The following is an 11,371-nucleotide window of genomic DNA, read 5'->3' as shown; positions in this document are numbered from 1 at the left end:
GGCAACGGTTGACATAATGCGTGGGCTATTAGCGATGGCGATCGGGCCGTTTTGCTTCCGAGCACTGCCATCCGATGCTCGGTGATTTCGCCTCACGATACAATGTAACCACTGCTCTGACCATCGTTTGCTCGTTACGCGTTAGCATAACCTTGTTCACGGCTGATCCGTTTCAATTTGTCCCTCGTTCGGTTCGAAATCAGCCGGAAATAATGTCCGCGAGTCTAAAGGCATGTCAAAGATATACGCTTTATGGACCCGCATTTGTCAAGCTTGTAATGGATATACAAGGTGTCTCGGAAACTTTAGCAAAGAACAGGCTGATTCTACGTGAAAAAACAAAGCGAAAATGAAGAATAACATTTTTTCATTGGAAGCTTCCTTGCGGAGAAAATCGACTTTGAATATGCACGAGAACGCGTGCACTTTGGCTCAAGATGGCCGACACATCGGTACACCGGTGAATATTCAAAGCCGATTTTCTCGATAACGAAGCTTCGAATGAAAAAATTTTATTCTTCATTTTCGATTTGGTTTTTCACGTAGAATCGCGTAGAATTTTTATATTTTTTTTATTACATTTCAATCACGTTTATTCCACGCGTACTGTAAATTTTGAGATTGTAAGGACTGGTAGGTCCCGCATAGGTAAATTTATATTTCCGGATCAGTGGCAAAATAATCTCGCCTGGAAAAGCAATCTGCAGAGAATTCTCCGAGGGGATTCGTGCCGCATTAATCGGGAATCGGCCGACGACGCTGGCGTATCGGCAGTGGAAAAAGGAGGAACACGGAGCCGGTGCGGCACGTAGCTCTATCTACCTGTTCCTACGCGGCTCGCACGCCCACCTGGGTAAGCGTTGAATTTATCGCGTTATTAATCTGCGAGCTCGAGTGCCGCGCACGCCTCACGACGGACGGCGACGGATTTACGCGCGATGCGCGACGCACGATGCGCACACGCAGTTACGAGAGTCCGCGGGGCAGCCCCGTCTCCTTCTCGGCCGAGGCTGTGCGCGATGAAGCCGTCAGGAAAATCGCCTGTCGAGTCCCGATTGCCACACGTGAGCACGGCGATAGGGACTGGGAAAAATTGCAGGTGTCAGTCGAAGATTATGCTTTGCTCTTTCGATTAACGACAAGACAATTAACATATTAAACGGATGGAAACGAACTATAAAATACGTTTGAACAATAAACAAAATGGAGGCGTTTAGTAGCTTCGATATATAGGTTAGAAAGGAAATACTTGCAAGCCTGATAAATTTATTAATTATTTTTAGAATTGCAGTGTTTATAGGTTATGTGTTATAAGGTTCTTAGATTGCAGCTTTCTTGTTTATAAAATTAAATTATTAATTAAAAATTATATTTTCTAAAAATGATTTGGAAAGTCTGCATGGTGTAATTCTAGGGATAAATTTCTTGGACATCCGTTGAACCTAGTAATAACGTTCAGAAGGTGATTCATGCCAGGTTCCTACTTTCTATCTCAAGTAGTTCTCAAGATAACGGATATTAATGTATCAGAAAAATCCAACAGTTTCGATAAGTCTGGATTTCGATGTCTATTTCGACACTTAGACTCTGGTTTATAGTATAACCTCGTAGATCCACAATCGTTTCGAAGCTAATTGATTCGTGGCAGCAAAAATCTACCAGAAATCTTTCACTTTACGTATCGCTGGTCTAACCGACCTATCCAGCTAACAAATTTCTCCTCTATAAACCTAATGCTCCGACCAGTTGCTATCGACAATAATAATATCCAAAGCGTCCTATCGGACAGATCTGGGCAATTAAGTTTATTATTCATTGGTGATCGTATATATTCGCTGCTCCACGACAACGTGAACCAACGTTGAATGTATCACGTATACACCAACCAGAAGTTCTCCATTGACGTCTAACCTAATTTAAACTTTTAACAAATTTCAAATCGATCTTATATCTTAAAAGCTTCAAACAGCTTGAATACCGATAAATTTCACAAACTTAGACTCGATCTAATTTTTCAGATTAAATTTGGAAATGAAAAATTATTTCAATTAGAATAAAATTTAATTTAATTCATAACATAAATACTTCGATCTAATTTTTCAAATTAAATTTGGAACTGAAAAATTGTTTCAATTAAAATAAAATTTAATTTCATTTATAAGATAAGCACTTGGATCTAATTTTAAAAATTAAACTTGGGAATAAAAGATTCTGCAAATTAAAATAAAATTTAATTTATAACACAAGCACTTCGCAAAGTAACGAATTAAGTTCGAATTAAGTAGAGTTATTAATTAAACGTTGGACTAATTTTAACAAATTTCAAATCGATCTTAAATTGTAAAAGCTTCAAACTGCTCGTATACCCATAAATTTCACAAACTTCGACTCGATCAAATATTTGTAATTAAATTTGGGTCTGAAAACTTGCTTCAATTAGAATAAAATTTAATTTAATTCAAAAGATAAGTATTTAGATCTAATTTTAAAAATTAACTTGGGAATAAAATATTCTGCAAATTAAAATAAAATTTAATTTATAACACAAGCACTTCGAAATACTTCATTCGCAAAGTATCGAATTAAGTTCGAATTAAGTCGAGCTATCAATTAAACGTTGGACTAATTAGAATATTGGCCTGGAATTTTTAAATTAAACTCTGCCTTCTGATTCGGTGTGCACACTTTCTAGAGTCGACTGCCCCGATGAACGAGGATCGGGTCCGCGTGTCGATCGCGGACACGAAATGGCCAATAAGTCAACGTTCCGTGTTGCAGGTCCATGAAAGGAGCCTCAAAGGCGCCTAAATCGGCGTGGAGCCAATTTCCCTGAGCCTAGCGAGAAATCGCATTTCCCGACAGCTCCTTTCCGATCCGCGACCGATACCAAGAGGACGATCGTGAGAGCGAGCAGCAGCTGTTGCATCGCGATGGTAGATCCGTAGGATCGATGGATCTGGTTATTTGTATGCAGATATCACAATCTTAACTCCAGGCTCTGTGCGATACCGTTGACACTGTGCAAGTGGATCCGCGAAACTTTAACGAAAGACAACCGTGTCTTATCGATCGGAAGTATCGATGAATTGACACGGAGCAAACGAATGTCCAGGTATCTCGGGTTTTGCATATTATATAGGGTGTCCTACATAAGTTGGCACCAAACTTGGTCTACGTGCTACCGAGGACAAATACGATAAATGAAGCAAGTTCGTATGAACTTAAATCCAAAAATGCTTTATCAAAAAATTATTTATGATTTTTTGTAATACTTATAAGAATTTCCCAAAAATTAAAAAATTAAAAAAAGAAGGGTGTCCGAAAATTCACGCAAGATTTGAATTTTCCGCCATTTCTGCGATAAAGTATTATCAACGACAAGAAAAAGACAACGTGATAGCTGACACTTTAGGGTTATCAAGAATGAAGCACTACATGAAGGAACAATGCATCATTGTTTAGCAATATTTTAAATATAACGAAGGTTTGTGCTTAATTAAATACATACAACTACTCGCACGTAAAGGGTGTCCGAAAATTCAAGCAAGATTTGAATTTTCGTCATTCGCGCGATAAATTGTTGTCAACGAAAAACAAAAGGACAGTGTGACAGCTGACAGTTCAGGGTTATCAAAAATGGCGCAGTTGAAAATAAGATACGTCTTTATTAATTTATATTTAGGATATATTCTAATATACAATCTATTCCTAGCACTATGTGTATAATGTTATAAGGTGTGGAGTGAGACAATGTACTTTAGAATGGCTATTATTTAGAATATTTCTTTTAAAATTGCTGTTACGCGGTGCATATGGAATATCCTGCCTTGGTATACCTAATTGAGCCATGAGGTCGGTATTTCTAAGGTTTACAATACAATAGTATAGACAGACTATTTTATAGTTGAACTTTAGCTATATTGGGGGGGAATGAATCAAATTTTTGTTCAAATCTAAATTTCGTCCACGCTCAATAATTCCGGGTAATTCCGAAGGGTCATCCAGAAGTTGCGAATGTTATTTAAAATAAAGTTAATATATAATAAAATAATAAAATAATGTCAAAATATTCAAGCTTTATTGTGTCCGAAATCATTTTAAATTTACTGTAAAGAACTCATGAAATAAGCGTGAGCGGCTAACTGCGCCCGAGTTGTTGATTCGCCTGATCGAAAAGGGCCTCGAGCGCAAAGGGTCAATATCGATCTTCGAAATTTTATGAAACGGTGACCGAAGCTCAACTCTCGAGTGCAAAGGGTTAAAAGTTCAATCTCTGTAAATCCAACCCATTAGCACACACGCGCACACGCGTGTGCTCATGGAACCCGAAACAGATCTGTCCGACTAGCCAGGCTACTGCCTGCGCGACGCACAAGCCATCTCTGTTCCATCGTAGATCGCGATCCCGCGACACACGCGGGCGAGAGTGGAGGACGAAACGAAGCGTATCGCCTGGCTCGACTCCGTTGCACCGAGGCGAATGGGCTATGCAGGTATCCGGCAAGAGGCAGTCGCGGCCAGAGGCGATTAAAGAAAGCGACACGCCGCATATGTCACAGCGTTCACACGCCCCGGCGCTGCACCGAACACCGACACCCACCGCGCCTATGCGCGCCGGCGATAGGCAGTCGGTGTGTATACGGCAGCAGACCGTTTTCACGTTGCCGTGAACGCGTTCGCCCGTTCCTCCGTATCGTCGGCTCGTGACTGTGCACCGGCCCTCCTGGTAGAGATGCAGGTAGCTCTCTCGCGTACCTGACCCCGTGAATGCGATCGCGAACGCGCGTCCGTTCCGCTCGGACTGCGTCCGCACGTACACCGCTCTCCTGTGTTCCTTATTATTGACCGGCCTTTGCGCCCACGGACACGTTGCACGACTATCCGCAACCGGCTGGTAATTGATTGCGCGCGAGCCCTCGCCGTTGCACCGCCATCGTCCTACCTGTTCGATTCGTGTTCTCTACGGTTTGTTCCCCGGTTCTTTCTTCCACAAACGTGCCGCAGGGTGGGGTTCCACCTGATGAATCGCACCATGGCATGTGTGTCTAGGTGTTCGATGACCAACGACACGTTCGCTCTTGGTCCCGAAATGGACCTAGCTGATGAACGCAGACCCAGTGTCAGAATTCAAAACTGTTGCGATTTTCCAGGAGGAAATCAAAGCGTTTAAGCTTTGTACAGGGAAGTAACCATATTTAGTTGCACAGTAACAGATGTACAAAGTTTAACCATTTGCACTAGCAATAAACTCACGGTTGCGGTGCCCTGCGCTACTGTGTAACACGCCGTAAGGTGTCAGGATTTTGAAATATTCCCAAGATATCGATGACACTATGCTACACCGGACACTCTCAGATCGAGAAACGAACGATCTGGTTGCTAGTCGACGTGCAACCCACGTTACTTCCATTTCTGCGATAAATTCCTGTCCACGTGGTGTACACGTCGCTGGCGATTTTGGAACGAAAGCATCTCGACGTGCGTGGCACGTCTTTCTAGCGCAAGTGGTCAATGTAAGTGAAATATATACACTATGAGAATGTAAAAGACAAGAGCTTCAAGTTTACCTTAAAAGCGTTCTAGCAACAAGGCTAAAAGTGTAACTGACCTTTCGAAAATTTTGTGAGTGCTTATATAATGTTAGTTTTTGGTGGGGTGAAGATGACCATTGGCCCTTAGTGAAAGTAGGAACGAGTCCATTGTCTTTGGACTCTGAAATTGGTCTGCGTTTATCAGCCAGGCCCATGTAGTGTCTAAATGCCAACGATTCGTTGGTCATCCAACAGCATCTTCCAAGGAACAAGAAATTCCTTTATCACTAGGTAAAATCATGCTAATATAATGTCATTAGTCGTTGATGAATCCATAGTCATCGATGACAGCCAGTTAGCCAATAAATACCCAATTCGAAGCTCAATTTAGAAGGTAGAAGAAGGTAGGCATAGGTCATGAAGAGAGCACAGGCAAAGGCATCTTGATCCACGTTCCACTGATGCACAGGTGCGATGCGATACAAATGGAAAAATAGTTTAGAGGGAAAAGGCGAGGAACAGCTGGTCTGAGGATTGGAGACAGGGAATGGAGTGGACTGAAACGGAACGGAACGGAACAGAACGAGAGGGAACGGAACGGAATGGAGAAGAGAAGACGGATCAGAGGCAGCGCGGCTGTAGGGACCGTAAAATAAACAAGCCGGTAATAAACCGGCAGCGATGTCCAGCGTTGTAAATTACCCCGCCACGGAGAGACCTAACGCGGCACGGAGCCATCGCGTTTTATGGACCGCCCTACGCAATTCCCGGATCTGCGATGATGGCTCAATACGACCGGACACGTAGTGTTTCGTCCTGCCACGCTTCTTGGAATCGACGATATCGGTATTCCATGATTGCCATTGTGCACAAAACCCTTAGAGATTGTTTAGGGACTAGAGAATGGCAAGGCTAAACTTCGAGTAGATTAGTCTTGGGTTATTCAAGGCGAATTTATGGTAACTGGTTTCCGGTTTATTAAGTGCACATGCGGATATAACTTTAACTACTTTAAGAAACGTTGATTTAATTATCTTTCGTTCTTCCAGCGAGTTAGGTTAGATTCCTAACCTAAAATTCACGCAGGAAATAATTTCGATGGGAAACAGGGTTTTAATTCAAGATTGTAAATATTATTCGACAATGAAGACGCATTGTTCTTTCCTGTCACGCTCCAGTTTTGATAACCCTGAAATATCAACTGATACACTGTCATTTTTCTTTCATTCATAACACTTTACAGAGAAAATGATGCAAAATTCAAATCCTGCATGAATTTTGAGACACCCTATATATAGTAACGATTTTAAAGGCGTATTTCTTTTATTCATTTTTTCCACAAAATTCCTTTTATACTCTCTGCTATCCAAGGTCAGTCTAAACGTAAACTTAAACCTGAACCTGAACCTAACCTCAAAAAGTCAAGAGAATTTTATGAGATTCGATGAAGAAGATTTGTTGCAACGTTATTCGAAAATATAGCAGCAGAAATTGTTGTTAGTATAGAGAGACGTTTTGTGAAAATAAAATTGGTCGGCCATTAACGTGGATGGTCTCGTATTCGAGCACAGCGTTGTATTTAAATCGATTTATCTCGCGTCGAAGAAAATCAGAGTAGAATTTTTGATAGCCTCGAGGCACGAAAGGATGGAACGTGTTAACGGGAACGTTCAACGAGCCTAGGTCAATGCCGATCGACCTTTCGCTCGGGCGCAGTTTCTTTGCCAAATACGAAGGTCGATCGATCGAGGATGTAGCGGATGACGTAGATCATCCTCGATCTTCGTCGTTGCGAAAGGTCAACGTGTGTAATCCAGCGCGTTCGACGCGCCAGAAGAGAGTGGCGGATGTTTCTCGAGTACTTTCCAAATTAAACTTAAAGACGGAATAAAAATAAGGAGAAAGTTATTAATCACCGTCAGACCATCACCATCGGTCGATGCAAAAGTTACCAAATATTTACTCCATTTTGTTCCTCTTTTTTTCACGTTCACGTGTGTAGTATCGCACATTTTGCATCATGCACACGTAGCTATCCGAAGGTGACTGAGAGAGCAAGGATCGAAGGTGCGAAGCCTAGGTCAATGGGGAAAACCATGGGAAACGAGGCAGGCCCTTAACATGACCAAATATGGTCATGTTAACCCTTTGACTGTGGCAGACTTTGAAACGCACCAGTCGTACCATACAGTAGGAATCCATTTGCGATGTACACCGATAATGGTGAAACTTTTCGTTAGGTGTGCGTTCCTGAGAAATTATTGTATATTCAAATATAATAATTAAGACACTATATTTCACTGTATTTAAACAACGCGATCTATTTCTTTGTGTTCTGCATTAAATTGTTACTGTGCGAACTTAAAATTTAATTGCAGAAGAAACTTTTGAGCACCTTTGGGTGTCCACAATATCACAAGAGCAAATTTTTTAGGGGTCCACAGTATCACAAACACAAGATTTTTAGATGCCCACAGTATCACAAGAGAGAAATTTTTGAGGGTCTATAGTATCACAAACACAAGATTTTTAGATGCCCACAGTATCACAAGAGAGAAATTTTTGAGGATCTATAGTATCACAAACACAAGATTTCTAGACACCCACAGTATCGCAATGGCAAATTTTTAGGCACCCACGGTATCACAAACACAAGATTTTTAGATGCCCACAGTATCACAAGAGCAAAATTTTTAGATGCCCAGAGTATCACAAACACAAGATTTTTAGATGCCCACAGTATCACAAGAGAGAAATTTTTGAAGGTCTATAGTATCACAAACACAAGATTTCTAGACACCCACAGTATCACGGTGCAAAATTTCTAAATGCCTTTAGGTGTCCATAATATCACAAACGTAAGATTTTTAGCTGTCCACAGTATCACAAGTGCAAGATTTTTAGGCGTCCACAGTGTCACAACCGCAAAATTTCTAATCATCCTTTGGGGCCCAAAATATTACAAACGTAACATTTCTAAGTGCCTTTAGATGCCCATAGTAGTCAAAGGTTTAAGGGAAGTATCACAAAGCGTGTACATGGTAGAAAAGAAGCATAAAATAGATCAAAAACTGTCATCGGACAACTATCAATCAGTTATCGTTGAGTTGTTAAGTAAATCATAGTTGTATTAATGTATAATATAGTAATAAATGTTATATTATGTATAATATAGTAATATAGTAATATCGTTGAGCGTTGTAATAACTCATGGAATAATTCGAATAATTCGTATCTTTCCTGTCACTCGAGCACTTTTATATCATTGTGAATTTGTCGATAAATATTACCAGTCTCTAGTCCAATCTCTATAAGTGTTCCTAAATTTTCAATTTCTTAAAATATTTCAATACGAAAGGATTGAAAATTTATTGATCACTCGACGTTGATCTATTTCATGGAAGTATCTCATCATACTCGACGCATTACACACAGTGCGTTAATTCGCCGAGAATCTCGTCGAGTGACTTTTACCCGTTTTTCTCGTCCACATCGTAGCTCGATTCGACGCTCCAGATGGCCTTGAGATCGCGACAAAACGCGAAATCGCGATGTACACCGGTGCGTCGATTTATGTACCCCTCGTTTTAATATCAAACGCGAAGAACACGAACGCTCGGAGGGAGATAAGCGCTTATCAAGGACGAGGTCTATAAATGGCGATAATTATGGCACTAAAAGCTTGTAAAGGAAGCCGCTTAACCGCGACGATAAAATTTTTCCAAACGATACGATCGTCATTCCCTTCGAGACATTTCAAACCTCTCGATCCTTAATTGCCCTTTGATTAACCTCCTTACATTATTCCACTACTACACGCGAGTTTTGTATCGATATAATGAAACAAGAATAAATTGTATTAATTCATCCAACGGGAACTATTAATCGAAATCAATCGGTTAGATTAGGTTAGGGTTCAACCATATTGCATGGCGTCTATTCGGTGATCCGTGACTTTCTCACAAAATTGTGATAAAATCTTCTCACAAACTTACTCTTACTATTACTATTACTATTACTATTATTATTATCTCCTTCCTGATACCATAAATTATTTCGACGGAAATAAATCTTGTACGAAGGCAACCGAAGATTGTCGTAGTGGATGCCTTTTCTTAGTATGTTCTACCAATTGAGATACTGAGCATCTTGGATTAGGTGCAATGAAGGACACTTTCGTGTTGTGTATACTTTATTACACTAGTTATACTAAGTGTTATACTATTTTAGTTATATTAGTTATACTATGCTAGTTATAGTAGTCATTATTATAGTTAATTAATTATTACTATATTAGTTATACCAGTTACACTGTATTAGTTATACTAGTTATACTATATTAGTTATAGTAATTTTACTATATTGGTTATACTATGTTGGTTATAGTAGTTACTATTAGTTAATTAATTATTACTATAACCAACATAGTATAACTAATATAGTAAAATTACTATAACTAATATAGTATAACTAGTATAACTAATACAGTGTAACTATTAGTTAATTAATTAGTAGTTACTATTAGTTAATTAATTATTACTATAACCAACATAGTATAACTAATATAGTAAAATTACTATAACTAATATAGTATAACTAGCATAATTAATATAGTAATAATTAATTAACTAATAGCAACTACTATATTAATTATGCTAGTTATACTATATTAGTTATAATAGTTACACTGTATTAGTTATACTAGTTATACTATATTAGATATACTATGTTAGTTATACTATGCGTTATACTAAGTGTTCTGTATGCTTGAGTGACTGAGTTCTGTCTGAGCTTCGTTTTGCATCTGATGTGTTGTTTTCGACTTCTGGATGACTTCTGATATACTGTTTTCGACTTCTGAATGACCTCTGATGCGTTGTCTTCGACTTCTGGATGACTTCTGATGTGTTTCGACTGATTCTGAGCTCTGATTTACGTTTGTGACGTCTCATAGTGTTCTGTCCGGTGTCTCCTCAAGTTTATTTTCATTGGTTAAAAGCGGATATTAGTGGAGGAAACGAAACCACGAAACCACGTTCGATTGGACGTGGGTGTTTCGCAAGGAATGGGAAACTGTCAAGGAAGTTTCCTTTTGGCATTATTTTGGTCGTCGATATCGCGATTTCTGAATAGAGGTCTGTTTGTCACATGGATAGGTTAGTCACACGTGCATCCAATCTGTTGGACCTGGTTGTCAGTTATAGAGTTGTACATAGTCTGCGCCTTCGTGTTAATTATATCGAATAATCCGCTAGAAGGACGATAAAGCTGATCGGTTGGTATAATATTGGAAGTGTGTGCTAGTGTCACGGTCCAAAGTTCCAATTCGTCATAACTAAACATGACTAACTTCATGACTTCAGTCTGAGTCAATCACTGATAAAACTTTAATAAATAGAACCCTCCGAAAACAAGACTCTTCAGTCTTGACGCAACATTTAACGCCATAACGCTGATCCATTGTCTAAATATTGTAACATCTACCAAAATAAAGTGTCTAAAAAAGGATTATAACAAAGAAAGATAATTATTGAGCTACGACCCAACTGCTACCGGTTCTTTTCCCTTTTAACAGTCATTTTACATGACACTAGCTCCAGCGTCTTTCGGTGGTGCTGATTCTTTAAACAATCTAGGTCCTTATGTCTGTCGCCTTGAGGGTGATAGTTGCTTGTTACGGTCTACCCAAGTGGTGGCTTAGGTGACGAGTATAGAAAAGTCAAGGGACGCTGACAATAAGGACGTAATACAGTCCTCCACTTGGCCTGGGACATTGCGGTCCTAGGGCCGCAACACTGGTACTTGTAAAATTTCTGAACTTTCGCTTTTAGATTTACAAT

The 11,371-nt window shown here is 39.7% G+C and overlaps 1 pseudogene; it reads right to left on the bottom strand.

The window, feature by feature from the left end:
* Nucleotides 1-2,688: 2,688 nt before the first annotated feature.
* Nucleotides 2,689-10,483, bottom strand: LOC108550800 (uncharacterized; annotated as a pseudogene).
* Between the last annotated feature and the right edge of the window lie 888 nt (nucleotides 10,484-11,371).

This window comes from Eufriesea mexicana, unplaced genomic scaffold (genome assembly GCF_001483705.2).
Source record: "Eufriesea mexicana isolate 0111107269 unplaced genomic scaffold, ASM148370v2 scaffold2977, whole genome shotgun sequence".
NCBI classification, from domain to species: Eukaryota; Metazoa; Arthropoda; class Insecta; order Hymenoptera; family Apidae; genus Eufriesea; species Eufriesea mexicana.
Note: the sequence above shows the minus strand (reverse complement) of the source record. Positions and strands in the feature narration are given on the sequence as shown.